Below are 17,400 nucleotides of genomic sequence, written 5' to 3'. Positions count from 1 at the left end.
CATGGTGTCTCCTGGTACTACAGGCAGTGCTGATAGTCTATGTTGAGAAGAAGTATGCCACATAGATCGATTTGATTATCATAATTGATCACTCATGAGATGCAAAAGATTTGAAGATTCTATTCTGAATTCTTTTGAACACTTTTGAAAACCAAGAAATATGTTGAAATTGGCTGGTTGTTCTTACTATCGCTAGAGAAAGTAATAAGGGAAAAAATGAACTCAAAGATTTAGTTTCCCAGCTCTATACATGTGTAAACAACATAAAGGTGTCTAAATGTATCATGAAAGAGAATTTTTTGTTCTTAAAGCTGTAGGGTTGAAGCTGTAAAAAAGTCAAAACAATTCCTTATTGTGTGATGTGGCAAATTTAACTCTTAGCTTCAGTGGTTATCTGCAGGTAAATTGAGGGTGCTGGTCCAAAACGGATGTAATTCCACAAATTGGGATGGAGATATTTAGAAGGAGCCTCGTGAAGCTGGAGACATTTGGCACCTATATTCTGATGAAGTTATTTCTCCAGAAGAAGAGATTTCCCCACCTTCAGTAGCAGTTCCCTTCAGTTCCCCACCTTCACCCCATATAATGATAGTCTTTCAACCTCTACCTGAAGAAACTAATCCGATGTTGCTTACAAAGGCAGTAATGACTTCCCCTGATGCAGTTGTCAAACAAGATATGTCCAGACTTTTCAAGATACACCTTATCACCCTTATCACCTTATTACTAGACCTATAATCAATCTCAAATGGCAAAAGACTCCTAAAGATGAGATATGCAGCATAATCCATAGGAGGTATGTTACACTCCCCCAAAACACCTCTCCAATTTTCTAATTCTTACAAGAGGAGGTTTGAAGGAAAGTTATGAGCATGGATTTTAAGAGTGTGAGAGTGGTGGATGCAACATAAAGCTAGTTCAGGTTTAATTTCTTGATATTAGTTCATTAAGTACAGATACTGGATTGAATGTCACAGCTCTTGGGTTAAACTTGTGCCATCACTTTAAACAAGCAGAAACATTTCAGGGCATATGAACAAAAATCTACCTCAAATCATAGTATGAGAGAATCATGTCCCCTCAATTAGTTTCCAGACTTGAGCCAGTTTGCAGGTCCAGAAACTTCTGAATGAAAGTGAATAGCCCTGGTCTACTAACAAAACCTTATACTGTGCATCTTTCCCTCATCTTTTCTCATAGAGGCCTGTGGCCTTTTACCAGAGAAAAAGAAAATGTTCAGTCATTTAAGGGACTACTGGACACTTTTTCTGAATAAATATTGATGTGAAAAGAGCTAAAATATCATCCGAGCCTTCCAGTAAGTATAAATATCCCAAACTATGTAAGTTAGGTTATCAATGGAAATTTAGCCAAGCTTTCAGATGATATGGCCAGTAATACACATTTACTGTCCTGATTTAGGAGTATATCAACTCTCTAGTCCTGTTTCTCAACTTTTCTTGGTTATCTTCCTCTACCACACATATTCATTTTGTTGATGACATTATAATGATTTGACCAATGAGCAAGAGAAAGCAACTTCTCTGTACTTGGTAGAACAATTATGTCAAAGGATGGAAAACAAATTCAAGAAAATGCTAGTTTCCTCTACCTTTAAAAAGTTTCTAGACACCCAATAGTGGGGCATGCAGTAATATCCCTTTTATGGTGAAAGATAAGTTGTTATACCTTGCCTCTCCTACAACCATGAAAGAAGTACAAAACCTAATGTGCCTATTTGAATTTTTCAGGCAACACATTTTTTATTTGGATGTGTTCATTTACTGAGTGACTGGAAACACTGCTAGTTTTGAGTGGAACACAGATCCAGACTGATGTGCCTGGTGTGCCACTGGGGCCATGTGATCCAGAAGATCCAGTGGTACTTGAGGTGTCAGTGGCAGATAGAGATGGTGTTTGTAGTGTCTTGCAGCAGAGGCATTTAGGGTTTTAGAGAAATGCTCTGCCATAATCTACAGACAAGTGTTCTCTCCTTGAAAAGCAGCTCCTGGATCTTCAACTTGGCCTTAGTGGAACCAAAATGTTTGACCATGGGACACCTGGTTACCATATGACCTTAGCTGCCATCATGTGCTAGGTGTTATCTGCTCTACCAAGACCTAAAGTTGGACGTGTCAAACAATAGTCCATTATTAAATGGAAGTGATTTGGCCTGGGAAGGTCTACAGGGAACAAATAAGCTACCTGAAGAAGTTGCCCAAATGCCCATGGTTCCTATTCTTGCTAAATTGGTTTATGTCTCCCAGCATCCACCTATTGCCTCATGGGGAGTGTCATATGATCAGTGACAGAGGAACAAAAGACTAAGTATGGATTTACCTTTGAATGCAGTGCTTTTGCTAAAACTATCATCCTTGAATTTACAGAATGCCTCATTCACTGTCACAGTATTCCACACAATATTAATTCTAACCAAGGAATGCTCTTCATGGCTGAAGAAGTGTGGAAATGGGCTGAGAGTGCTAATGGTATTTATTGGTCTTACCAAATTCTTTACCATACAGAGGCAACTATATTGTTATAATACTGAAATGGTCCTTTGAAGATGCTGTTCCAAAAACTGCTAGATAGCAATACCTTGCAAGGTTGGGATATGATTCTCCAGAAGGCTACGTATGCCCTGAATCAATGTCATATAAATGATACTATTTCTTCCATACTCAGGATCCATGGCTCCAAAAATCAAGGGATGATCCTAGTGACCCACTAGAAAAAATTTTGCTTCCTGTTCCTGTTCCTGCTCTGCTAGCCTAGAAGTTTTCATTACAGAAAGAAGTCTTTTACCAGGAGGAACATGAAATTATTCTACTGAAACAGAAATGAGGACTTTCTCATGGCCATTTTGGGCTCCTCATACCACTGAGTCAACAGGCTAAAAAGGAATTACAATGCTACTGGAGTGATTGATCCAGAACTCCAAGGAGAAATTGGACTACAACACCTGCCCCACAACATACCCCAAAACAGGAAAGGGTGAGGAAGAGCATGTTTGGAGTGTAGATTTCTTAAGGAATTGCTGAGTACTACCATGCCATGTTGTTGAGGTTAGTGAAAACCTTCAACAATCCAATACAGGCAGTGTGACAATGACCCAGATCCCTCAGGAATGAAAATATGGGTCAACCAAGACTCACTAAGATATTTGCTGAAGGCCATGGGAATACAGAAAGGATAGTAGAAAAAAATTATAAATACAACCCATGAGTAATTTACATAAAAGAGAATTGTAATTATCTTGAATATATTTTTCTATTTTAAATAGTCTAGTGCATATATACATATAGTAAACAGATATCTCTTTTCCATATTTGCATTGTAACATCATATAAATAGCATTGATTGACTTACTATCAGTATTTAAATATTATTAAATCTACATTTTAATATTTATTTTATAGAATGTTAGAAGAATAAACATTATACAAAGAAAAATTTTGCTTTCTACTCTGGAGTGTGTATTCATGCATTTTCATTTGTATGCAGGGTGGTGGTATCGTGTTAGGTGTAATTACTTTTTATCATTAATTAAAATTATTGGTAAAAATTAGACATAAACAATGATCACATTCATCATGAGGAGTTTGCATCAGTGGCATAATATATCTTGATTCATATTTTCCCCTTTTCCTCCTCTCCTTTTTATTGCTCTCCCTCTTTCTATTCACAAAAGCTTTGTTTCCATTTTATCTTTGTTTTCTTCTTTTTTTCTCTCGCTTCCTTTCCCTCTTTCCCTTCTGTTATATCCCTTCCCACTTGAACATTGTTTTCCTATTTAATATCTACTATACATTTTTATTTACATTTTCAGTTTCTCACACAAGAGAAATACTGCTATAGTTATACATTTCTGTCTGATTTATTTCACAAGAGTAGGGTCTCTAGGTCCAAGCTTATCCTTCATTTTACCTTTATTGGTGCATTTTATGTATACAATACAGTTACATTCGTCAGCGGGATCTTGTACCTTTACATGATCTATCTTGCAACTTATTTTTTCTCCACTCCTCTGGCTTCTCTTTACCCCCTCCAACCTTCCCTATTTACAAAGACTTTGTTTCCATTTTTTCCTTTTCTCTTATGTTTTCTTTCCCCTTCATGCCTTTCCCTTACTCTCCTACTTCCCTGACACCTTTAAACCATTTTTCCTATTACACAATCTCATTTATGCATTTTGATAATTATTTACACTTTTAGTTTATCACACCAGAAAAACTATTTGGTATTTACACCTGTGTGTCTTATTAATTTTAGTTAAGAGTATGTGCATCCACTTAGCTATAAATGTCTCTGGTTTTTAGTTCTTTATGGCTAAGTAATACTCCTTTTTATAGAAAAAACACATCTTCTTTATCCAGTCTCCAGTTGATGGACAATTAGGCTGTTTCCAAGATTTAGCTATTACAAACTATGCCGCTATAAATATGGGTGGACATAAATCACTGTGGTATGATTCCTGTAATTCTTTTGGGGAGATACTCAGCAGATTAGCTGGATCAAATGGAACTTCTAATCCTAGTTGTTTAAGGTAACTCCATATTGATTTCCACAGTGGTTGTGCCAGTCTGCAGTCCCACAAACAATGAAGAAGGATTCCTTTCTCACTAAAACTCCACCAACATTTGTTATTGGTTGATTTCTTGATAGTGACCATTCTTTTGGAGGGTGAGGTGGAATCTCAGTGTTGTTTTCATCTGCATCTGTCAAATAACCAGTGATGTTGAACATCGTTTCATTTGTTTTCTTGCTGCTTTTACTTCTTTGTTGGAACAATGTCTGTTCATTTCAGATGCCCATTTTTGAATTGGGTTTTTTAATTTGGGAGTTCTGACTCTTTTAAGTTCTTTATATTTTCTGGATAGTAGACCTCTGTCTGAGAAAGAGCTGGTAAATTTTTTCCCCACATTATAGGTTGTCTCATAGCTCTGTTGGTCATTTCTCTTGCAGTGCTTTATAAAAAGATGAGATACCAGTTGCTGATTCTTTCTGCTACTTCCTGTGCTACTGAGGATTTATTCATAGTCTTTTCCTATGCCAGTGTCCTCAAGAGTTCTACCAAACTTATCTTCCAACAAGTTTATTTCTGTTTTAATATTTAGATCTTTAAACCACTTGGATTTTAGTTGTGTGCATGGTGAAAGATAAAGCTCTAGCTTTAATCTTTGGTATGCTGAAATCGAATTTTTCCAACACCATTTATTAAAGAGCCTCTCTTTCCTCCTGTGAGTATAGTAGGCTCCTTTGTCAAAGTTGAAGTAGCTGTGTATGTCAGGATTGATTTGTGAATCATTTATTCTATTTCACCAATCCTTGGGTCTCTTTCTTTGCCAGCACCATGCTGTTTTTATCACAGTGGCTTTGTAGTATAGTTAAAGTTAGGGATTGTGATACCCCCTGCCATGTCTCTGTTGCCTGAAATGGCTTTTGCTATTCTAGGTTTGTTATGGTTCTAAGTGAATTTTTGATTGTTTTGTCTAGGTCAGTGAAATATACTGTTGAGATTTCAATCAGTATTGCATTGAATCTGTATAGCAGTTTTGGAAGTATGGCCATTTTCACTATATTGGGTATTCCTACCCAGGAACAATGGGATGTCTCTCCATTTTCTTATATCCTCTTTGATCTCTTTTTTCAGAGTGCTGTATTTCTCAATGTAGAGATTGTTTTCTTCCTTCATTGGATTGATTTCTAGATATTTCATTTTTAAGGATGCTATTGTGAAAGGGATTGTTTCCCTAATTTCTCTCAGTGATTTTGTTATTTGTGTACAAGTTTACTGATTTTTGAGTGTTTACCTTGTATCCAACTACTCTACTGAATCTATCAATTAAGTATAGAAGTCTTCTGGTGGAGTTTTTTGGATCTTCTAAGTAGAATATCATATTATCAGCAAATAATGACAGTTTACCTTCTTCCTTTCCTATCTTTATTGCTTTTATTTCTTTCTCTTGTCTAATTGCTGTGGCTAATGTTTCCAAAACTATATTGAACAGGAGGGGTGATAGTTGACATTCTTCTCTTGTTCCTGATTTTACCATGGTTTTCAGTTTTTGACCATTTATTATGATGTTGGCTGTTGGTATTTTACAGATAGCCTTGATCAAGTTGAGATAAAGACCATCTACTCCAATTTTTTATAGTTTTTTTTTTCATGAATGGGTGTTGTATTTTGTCGAACTCTTTTTCTGTGTATACTGAGGTGATCATGTGGTTTTTGTCTTTGACTCTATTCATATGGTACATTACATTTATTGATTCATGTGTGTTGAATCATCCTTGTATCCCTGGGATAAATCAGACTTTGTCAGGGTGTATGATCTTCTGTATTCTGTTTCTTAGTATCTCATTGAGGATTTTTGCATCTGTGTCCATTAGGGAGATTGGCCTATAATTCTCCTTTTTGGTTGTGTCCTTCCCTGATTTTGGAATCAAAGTAACACTTGCTTAGGAATGAATTTGGAAGTATTGATTCCCTTTCAATTTCACTGAAAAGTTTCAAAAGTAGCGGCAATAGTTCTTCTCTAAATGTTTTGTAGAATTCAGCAGTGAAGCCATCAGGATCTGGACTTTCCTTTGTTGGTAAATTTTTAATGACATTTTCAATTTCACTGATTATAACTGGAGTGTTTAGGATTTTTATATATTCTTTGATCAACTTTGGTAATGTACCTAGGAATCTGTCCATTTCTTCTGTATTTTATATTTATTAGAGTACAGGTTCTTCAAGTAGGTATTAATGATCCTCTGGATTTCTGCTGGATCTGTTGTGAGTTCAACCTTTCCATTCCTAATTGCATGGGTTTGAGCATTTTCTTTTCTTTTCTTTTTTCTTTCTTTCTTTCTTTCTTTCTTTCTTTCTTTCTTTCTTTCTTTCTCTCTTTCTTTCATTTCTTTCTTTCTTTTTGATAAGGTTGGCTGAGGGTTTATCTATTTTTACTTATTCTTTTGAAAAACCAACTGTTGGTTCATTGGGTTTTTTTCCTATACTTCCTTTAGTTTCCACTGCATTGGTTTCTGCTCTGATGTTTATATTTCCCTCCTTTGTATTAGCTTTGGGTTTGTCTTCCTCTTCTTTTTCTAGAAGCTTAAGATTCAGCATTAGGTTATTTATTTGAGCTTGTTCTGTCTTCCTAATGTGGGTATTCACTGCTGTAAATTTCCCTTGTAGAACTATTTTCATTGTGTCCCATTATGTCCCATAGATTGTATTAGCATTATCATTTATTTTTAAAAACTGTCTAATTTTTTCTTTAATTTTCTTAGTGGTCCATTGGTTATTCAGGAGAGTATTATTTAATTTCCACGTGCTTTTGAAGTTCTTGTTGTTTCTTTTGCTATATCTCCAGTTTAATTGCACTATGGTCTGATAATATATGTGAGATAACTTCAACTCCTTTGCATTTGCCTAAAGATATTCTATGAGCTAGTATGTGGTCTACTTTGGAGAATGACCCATGTGCAGCCAAAAAGAATGTATATGTCTTATTTTGTGGGGTGGAAGACTCTGTAGATGTCTATTAAGTCCATTCGTTCAAAAGCTTTGTTTAGTTCAAGTATTTTGTTGTTGAATTTTTGTCTAAATTATCTGTCTATCTGTGATAGTGTGATATTGAGGTGGCCCACTACAATTGCATTAGTGCTTATTTGATTTTTCATATCCCTTAACATTTATTTTGTATACTTGGGGACATTAGTATTTGGTGTAAATATGTTTATGATTGTCATCCCTTCCTCTTGGATTGTGCCCTTTACAAGGATTTAATGACCTTCTTTTCTCTCTTAATTAGTTTTTGTTTGAAATTTACTTTGTCTGGAAATAATATATCTCTGCTTTCTCTGCTTTTTTCTGGATTCCTGTCACATGGAGAACTATTTTCCATACTTTTACGTTCAGTCTATGAGTTTCTTTTTGAACTCGGTGAATTTCTTCTATAGAGCACATTGTTAGATTTTGCTTCTTCATCTATTCTGCCAGTCTATTACTTTTGATTGGTGAATGATGTCATTAACATTGATGGTTATAACTGTTATGTATTGACTTAACATTCTCATGTTATTGTCCTGTTGTTGGTTCTTTTTAATATTTTTTACCTCTCCCTTTAATTTCTTGCCTGGAATAATGGATTTCCTCTATTGGGCCAAATAGAGTTATGACCTTCATTGTATCTTTCTAGGACAGTGTTTAGAATTGTCTGAAGTGCTGGTTTAGTATTCATGAAGTTTCTCAGGTGTTCTTTGTCATGGAAGTATCTTATTTCCCCATCAATTTTGAAAGACAGTTTTTCAGAATGCATCGTCTAGGTTTAAGGTTGTTTTCTTTTAGGACTTGAAATACCTCACTCCAGGCTTTCCTTGACTAGAAATTTTGGGTTGATAAGACTGCTGTGATTCGATGAGCTTTCCTTTGCATGTGATTTGTTTCTTTTGTTTAACTGCTTGTAGTATTTTGTTTTTCTCTTTGGTTTCCAGGATTTTGAGTATTATATATCTAGGTATAAATTTGTTTGTTTTGTTTTGTTTTCATCATGGCTAGTTGGAGTCTTATATGCCTCACTTATCTATATGTCAAATTCTTTTTCTTTGGGAAGTTTTCTGTCATTAATTCTATGAACAGATTTTTGTCATTTGTACTTTCTCCTGCTTTTTCATGGACTTATATCAGTCTTATATTATTTTAATTTACAAAATCTAGGAGCTGTTGTAATGATTTCTAATGTTCTCTTACTTTAAGATATCTCTTTTTTCATGGTCATTCTGTCTTTTTTATCTGATAGTCTGTCTTCAGTTTGGGTTAGTCTGTTGTGTATCTTTTCAATAGAGTTTTTTTTTAATCTCCTGGATATCTATTTGAATCTTTTTCATGAATTTCATTTCTTTTCTATGCTGTACATTCATGGCTTCTGTCATGGTCCTGAACTTATGTATTTTTCCATCTGTTTCTGTTCTAGAATCTGTAGTCATGTCTTTCACTCTGCTCACCACCTTAGTTATCTATTTTTCTTTTGAATTTTTCTAGAGTCTCATTCATCTGTTTTGTTACTTCTTGTGTTATCAGTTCAGGTTGTCCAGGTGGTTGACTGTGACTTTTCCATCTCATACCCACCAGAATTTTCCTTTGGTGAGCTGAAAGTCTGTGTGCCTTGCTTAAATGCCTTCTCATTTCTATTTTTGTTGTTGGTACAGTCCTTTATTTAATTCCTGGGTAATACTTCAGTCTTCCAGATATAGCTGGTCTTTAGATTTTGAGTCTCTAATGACTCAGAGAAACTCTCACACTCAGAATACCAGGAAGGACAACTGATTAGATCAATCACAACACTTTAGCCCAAGTGCTACAATCAATAGCATAATAGCCTCAAGCAAAGCTTAGAAAATGACAATTTGTGATAGCTATTAATCTATCACCTTTAACCACGTGAATTAAACCAGAATCTAGGATAAGCCCAAAATATGTTTATAGTGTTTAAACTCTTCATTATAGCAGCTTTATCCCTCAGAATGGGGACTCAGAAGGAGTTGGGGATAAAGAGAAAGATAGGTAGAAGGATAGGGGAAGATTATAAGTGAGGCCAGAGGATGCAGGAAGATGACACACACTCTAGGAAACTGTGAAATTGTTGAAGACAAGAGGGAAAGTCAGAATAAATGAACAAAAACAAGAAGAGAACAACCTAACATCAATAGGAAAGCTAGAAACTTTACTCATTTTCTTTTGAAACTTATGTCAATCAAGACAAGGAAAAAGGGAGAAGAAAAGAAAAAGAAAGAAATCTGAATTAGGGCAGAAACAGGAACAAAAAGGGAGATAAAGAACAATATGGGAGTTAAAGTTTGAGTGGGAAAGAAAAGGAAAGAGAAAAAAGAAAAAGAAGAAAGAAAAAAGGAAGAATTTGAAGGGTGGGAAAAATTAAAAATAAAAGAAAAAGAAGAAAATAAATCAAAAAATAAAAAGTAAAAATGAAGGGCCTCCTTCAGTGTATTTCTCTGCTGTCACAATAGACAATGTGGATGGAGTGCACATATAAGTAAATTAGTCTCACCAAGCCAGCAGCATACCCCTGAGATTCAGGCTGATATCTGGATGCAGTGCCCAGGTTGAACTCCTGCCCTCCTGTAGGGTTGAACTCTGCAAGGTTCTATTGTAGGGTCCAGCTGCCCTTTCCATAAGGATGGTCCAGGTTCTTATGGAATGTGATGATGCTTCCAACTTGCCAACCACAGTGGTCTGGTGTGCCTTTATTTCAGAGGTTTTTCTTCACTTTTCCAGTGGGCTTCGATTTTCATCAAGGAGCCTGAGAGATGCCCTCTCTCTGTTGTTCACTTCTGCTCTCTTCTGGAGGCCAATGCAATGACCTTATGGTCCCCTGTGCCTCTGTGGTATGGATCCAGGTACCAGCACAACCAGGAGGCCCAAACAGAGCTGGGGAGGGGCTGGGGTGATGCTGAGGAGGTGCCCATGTGGCTCCACTCCTCACTGATTTTCGTTGTTTGGAGACCCAGAGCAGTGGAGGTTGGGTAGCAGCCTAAGCAGTTTTTTTTTTAATCCCTTTAGCCAGTCTAACTTTTACTTAGGTACATTACTCTATTTACACTCAAGGTTATTATTAATTGGCAGGGACTTCTGTCAATTTGATTTTTTTGTAGTTGTTTTATATACCTTGTTTATTCATCTCTCATTGTTAATTTTTGTGATTTGGTGGTTTCCTGTATTGGCAATAGTTGATTATTTTCATTTTTGTGTATTTGTTCATTTAGTGAATTCTATACTTTTGTGTGTTTCTATATTAGTAGTTATGTTTTTGTCTTCTAAAAGCCGGATTCCCTTCAACATTTCTTTTGGACCAGAATGTATTGATGAATTCTCTCATTTCTTCTTGCCTTTGAAAGTTTTTTTCTCTTTTTTGTCTGAAAGAAGCTTGGTAGATGTTATATATACTATATATTCATAATTTTTATTTTTTATACTTAAAACATTATTCAAATTCTAATTATTAAGTCTGATCTGGAGATAAGACTACTATAACTTACTCAGGATGTTCTGAGCCTAAGGCTCATTTAAGATGACATCTGTCTAATAAATGAGCAACTGTCTAAATAAAAATATTGTTTTAACTTTCTATAAAGTCACTTTGGAATCTATTTATGCCCAGTTGGAAAATTATCCAAAAATTCAACACTGAAAGCTAGCAAAATACTCCTCATGTCCAAGTATATCTGTCATTATCATCTTCTTTGACCTGTTATAGGTATGTGCACATAATTTCAAGAGCATTGTTTCCCCCAAAATATTAGAGTATTCTAACTAGTATCACCTGGCTGTATTTGTGTGCCAGTCTCTATGCCAAACATTTTATGAAGTTTGAATCTTATACATTGTCACAACAAATTCTTGCAGTTAATATTATTATTTTCATAATATTTCCCCTTTTAGAAATGAGAGAACAGAGGTACAGATAGTTTGTGAATCAGGCAGGAATATATGACTATGACAAAAGAGAGTCAGATTTCAGCACATAATTGAATCTAAAGATTATTTGTGTCCAACTCCATTTTACCATCATTAATGATTGAGGATATTGCTCCCCAAGAACAGTTCAATATCCTATTTCTTTTGTTTAATTAGTTCAGGGAGATTTAGAGCAGGTAAGTGAAGGTATTAATAAACTCCTTTAGTAGGTTTCTATTATTGTAACCTGTGTCCAGTTTTGAATTTAGATTGGGATAATGAACTCATTCCTTGGGAGTATATATGACCCAGAACTACCACATTTTGGAGATTAGAAAGACATCTGATAAAGTATGGAGTTAGATGGTGAGGAGACAAATAAGTGCTAATGAATGACAATAAACAGAATAAATGGATACAAGAAATTTCAGAGAATCATTATTATCTTGTTATAATGATTTAACCCTGGTTTCAGAAGAAGAGGTTATGAGAATGTAAAACCGAATTGACTGAGCGCCAGAACAGAGAAAGAAATATTCCTTTCAATGTTTACCCTTGAGTCTCATCAATATTATGTAAACACTCTTTTCATTTGACAAAAGTAACATTATGTTCCCAAAGAAATCTCTACTGATTCCCTAATAAGGTCTACTGAGAATTGCATATAAATTGCAGGTACATATTTACAATTACAGAAGTTTGCCAATTCCCAGCTGAAGCCATCAAACTTCTAATAACATCTCTAGTGGAGACTCTCAGCGTTACTATTACATTTTCAGCTAATGATTGAGCATGTTAGTGAGAACTAACATCAATAATTCTCAGTTGATGCACTGATTTTCAAAGGCTAATGATTGCCTCAGAAATTAAAATACTGTATTTCAATCATAACTGTTCTGAAAAAATAAATCAATGTTCTGTACATCTTCACTTCCTAATAAAACTAAGAAGAGTTTCTCAGTTTTCTGAACCAGATTTGTTGAATCTATTGGATTATAATACATGAAAAATCAGTATTAAATATTGGAAACTAATTGAGCAATAAATTTTGAGTGACAGAAACTAGAATCTTTAATTTCATGAATGAAAGTCTTAATTGCATACACTTTTCATGCAGTGAATTTTAATAAATAAAATATTATAATGTGACCAGCAGTGATTATTTTCTTGTCTCTTAAGTCCCTTTCCCCCATTCTAATCTCTGGCTTTTGAATATTTCTTAGTTTCCCATATTCTCTGTCTCTCTTTTTAAATTATTTTCTTAAACTTCCTTTGTTAATACTATTTTTCCTCCTGACTTACCTTCAGGTGTCAGAGGAGAGCTATGAAAGTTCTGTGAAATTCTGAGTGTTCTCATGCTTTAAATGAGAAGAGTAGAAATTTTTTTTTTCATTTTTTCCCAAGAAAATTCTGTAGTGAGAAAATTTGAAACAAGCTCCTTGAATATAAATAGGAAAATCTGCCATATTAATTAGTATATCAAACTGCCTACTTAATATCTTCACATACATGATTAATATGTCTCACATTTACTTGGCCAAACCTGTTTCTCTACAAATGCCACACCCTAATTCCTATTAGCTGAATATGCTGCACTTTAGAATATGGCCATTCTTCTTTTCCAGTAACTCAGAAAAATAAAAATCTTATAGGTTATCATTGAATATAAGCACCATTGTCAAAATGAAGTCAAAGTCAAGCACTTTTCCCATCCTGGTACAAACCACCATCTCTTACCTATCAATTGCCTATCAGATTTCTCTGTTTTCACCCATGCACACTGGAGGCTGGCCTCAGCAGGGCAGCCAGAGATGTGAGTCATGTCATGTTATACTTTTCAAAACACTGAAATGAAACCCCATTTCACTTAGCAAAAAAGCCAATATCCTCACAAGTCCCATGGGTGGATAGTCAATCTATTATCACTCTTCATTTTCTATTTTCTCACAGTGCCTCTTTGGCTTTCTGTATGTCTTCCTCTTTCAGGCACATTACCTCCTTATCATTCCTTGGAGAATTCAACCATAAAGCCTTTGCATTGATTGTTTCTGCTGTCTCAATAAATTATGGCATGATATTCTTCACCTCCTTCAGATATTTGTTCACAAGTGATATTCTAAGAAGTTCATAGCTTTATTCCCTGCCTAAAATATTATTCTTTCTCTTAAAACCAATAATTTTTATTTTTTCCTCCAATGCTATCTCCTTATATTTATTACCATCTTACTACATATATATGTTAAATATAGTTCAACTGGTACATAATAATTACACACATATTAATGAAGTACAGTGTTATAGTTTGAAATATAAAATGTGCAATGGGGCTTCAGATTTGGCTCAGTGGTTCCTTCGCCTGCCTCACAAGTGCAAGGGCCAGAATTTGATCCCCAGTACCATTAAAAAAAAAAAAACAAAAACGAAACAACCAGAAGGCTGAGGTGAAATGTGCAATGAACAAATCAGGGTAATTAAAATATCCATTCCTCAAAGCTTTGTCATTTGGGTTGGACATTAGTTTGACATACGCAATAAATTGTCCTTCTGTATGATAGAACACTAGGATTTAATTCCCTTTAACAATATTTTTGTACCATTAACTGACCTGTGTTTCTCTCCCTTTCTGCTATGTTTCCAAGCCACTGATGATGACTGTTTTACTCTGTAATTTTACTAGATAAACTTTTTAGCCTTCACATGCGTGTGAGAATAGATAGTATTCACCTTTCTCTGTTTAGGTAATTTAAATAATAAAATGTCCTATAGACTTATCCATCCCATCTTGCTGCAATTCACAGGATTTCTTGTGGCTGAATAATATTCCACTGTGCATATATATCATGTTGATTCATTATTTGAATTATGGACATCTGAGTTGATTCCACATCTAGACTATTATAAACAGTGCTATAATGAAAATGGAGCACAAATATATTTTCTATATAGTGATTTTCTTTCTTTTGGATCTACATTCAGTAGCAGGATAGCTGGAACATATGATAATCCTACTTTTACTTTTATGAGGAAATGCCATGTTTTTAATAGTTATATTAGTGTACATTCTCTCAGCATTGCATAAGAGCTCCACTTCCGCTGCATATTCACAGACAGTTGTTATTTTTTGGCTCTTTTTGCCATCTTAACTATATTAAGATGATATCTGACTGCCTCACCACATACAAATTTCTCATAAGAAATATGATCATTATGTATGAGAAACTGGTACTACTAAAAATGAAATAAATTTACAATGGTGACATCTCAGTTTTTATTTTTATTTTCTTGTTGGCTAGTGATGTTTATCATTCATTCAGACACTTGTTATTCATTTGTAGTATTCCCTTGCAAAGTATTTGTTCAGACTCTGCTCATTTTGTTTGTTGGTTGGTTGATTGCTTGGATTTTGTTGGTACTGGGGATCAGACCCAGGACCTTGTGCTTGTTGAGGCAGGCATAGTGCCACTGAGCTAAATCCCTGGCCCTCTTTGATCATTTTTATTCAGATGATTTGTTGATATTTTGTTTTGCTATTGAGTTGCTGGATTTCTTTATATGTAGTCCAAGTTGTCTATTTTTGCTTTCATGGCTTGTGTTTTTGTGGCCTCACAAAAATTTTTTCTTAAGTTACAAATTTTACCTTTACGTTTTTGATCCTTTTTATATTGATTTTTGTTACTTGAAAAAATAATTTCATTTTTCTGTAAGTGACTATCCCATGTTTTTAGCAGCACTTTCTTTGTAGACACTCCTTTCTCCAATGTACGTGCTTAGTGCTTTTGTAGAAAATGGATATAAATATGTGCATTTATTTCTTGTACTCTATTCTATTCCATTGATTCATAGGGTGGGGGATTTGGCTCAGTGGTTCTGCCACCTGCCTTGCAAGTGCAAGGTCCTGAGTTCAATACCCAGTAACAAACAAAAAAAGGCAACTTGATTTATATGTCTGATTTTATAAATGGTGGTGTTGTTTTTTTACGATGGGTTTGTAGCATATTCTGAAGTTATTCCCTAGGTTTTTATTGTACTCAAGAATTCTATAGATAGCTAGAAGTTTTTCTAATTCCCTACAAAGTTTGGAATTTATTATTTTTTCTCTATTATTGAGTTTATAGGTACATTTTAAATATACAATAGAGTTACATTCATTATTGGGATCTTGTACCTTTACATGGCAGTTGGTCTTGGTTCTCATTGTTTCCCTTTGTCCCTGCCCTCCCTTCACCCCCTCCTCCCCTCCCCATTTACAAACATTTTATTTCCATTTTTGCATGTTCTCATATTTTTCCCTTATTACCATTCCTCTACCCTTCCCACTTTCCCTACACCTTTAGTCCTTTTCTTGCCATTTCACAATGTCAGTTATCTCATTAGGATCTTACATACTATTACAGCTATTCACACCAGAGAAACTATTCAGTATTTACACATGTGTGATTTATTTATTTCACTTAGGAGTTTATCCTCAATATGTATCGATTTTCCTAAGAGCCTAATTTCTCATTCTTTTTAGCTGAGTAGTATTCAATTTAATAGAAAAACCACATTTTCTTTATCCAATCTCCAACTGATGGGCAAATGGGCTGTTTCCAAGTTTTAGCTACTACAAACTGTGCCACTGTAAACATGGGTGTGCATATATCACTCTGGTATGATTCTTTTCTTTTGGAAAGATACCTAGCAGAGGCATGTCTGGGTCAAATAGAACCTCTAATCTCAGCGCTTTGAGGTATCTCTATATTGCTTTCCATAGTGGTTGAACCAGTATGAACTCCACCAATAATAGAGAAGCGTACCATTCTCCCCACAACACCGCCAACATTTGTTATTGGTTGATTTCTTGGTAGCAGCCAATCTTTGTGGGGTGAGTGTTGTTTTCATCTGTATCTCTCGAATGACCAGTGATGTGGAACATTTATTCATGTATTTACTTGTTGCCTTTGCTTCTTTTTCTGAGAAATGTCTGTTAATTTCACATGCCCAATTTTGAATCAGGTCTTTATATTTGGGGGGGCTGATTATTTTGAGTTCTTTATATATTCTAGATAATAGTCCTTTGTCTGAGGAGTAGCTGGTAAAAATTTTTTCCCACCTTGTAGGTTGTCTCTTAGTTCTGTTGATGGTTTCTTTTGCAGTGCAGAAGCTTTTTAATAAGATGAGATCTTGTTAATTCTTTTGGCTAGTGGCTAGTTCCCGTGCTACTGAGGATTTGTTAATAAAGTCTTTTCCTTTGCCAGTGTCTTCTAGAGTTCTGCCTAACTTATCTTTCAGCAAGGTTAGTTTTTCTGTTTTAGTATTTAGATCTTTAATCCACTTGGATTTTACTTTAGTGCATGGTGAAAGATTAGGGTGTAGTTTTAATCTTTGGCAGGTTGAGATCCAGTTTTTCCAATACCTTTTATTAAAGAGGTCATCCTTCCTCCAGTGGGGATGGTCAGCTCCTTTGTCAAATATGAGGTAGTTGAATACATCTGGAGTTGTTTTTGTGTCTTCCAGTCTGTTCCACTGATCCTCAGGTCTGTTTCTTTGCCAGTACCATGCTGTTTTTATCACAGTGGTTTTGCAGTATAGTTTCAAATTGGGGAATGTTATACCCTCTAGCGTGTCTCTGTTGCCCAGGATGGCTTTTGCTATTCTAGGTCACCTGTGGTTCTAAATGAATTTGTGGGCTCTTTTTTCTAGTTCTGTGAAATATAGTGTTAGAATTTCAATTGGCATTGCATTGAATCTGTATCGCAGTTTTGGTAGTATGGCCATTTTCACTATGTTGATTCTTCCTACCCAGGAGCAGGGGATAACCTTCCATTTTCTTTTATCCTCTTAGATATCTTTTTTCAGAGTGCTGTAGTTTTCAGTGTAGCGGTCTTTTGCTTCCTTTGTTAAACTGATTCATAGACACTTCATATTTTTGGATACTATTATGAAAGGAATTGTTT

The sequence above is a fragment of the Fukomys damarensis genome, unplaced genomic scaffold, assembly GCF_012274545.1.
Source record: "Fukomys damarensis isolate Sample0158 unplaced genomic scaffold, DMR_v1.0_HiC HiC_scaffold_24, whole genome shotgun sequence".
Classification (NCBI taxonomy): Eukaryota; Metazoa; Chordata; class Mammalia; order Rodentia; family Bathyergidae; genus Fukomys; species Fukomys damarensis.
This window is presented reverse-complemented; position numbering follows the sequence as displayed.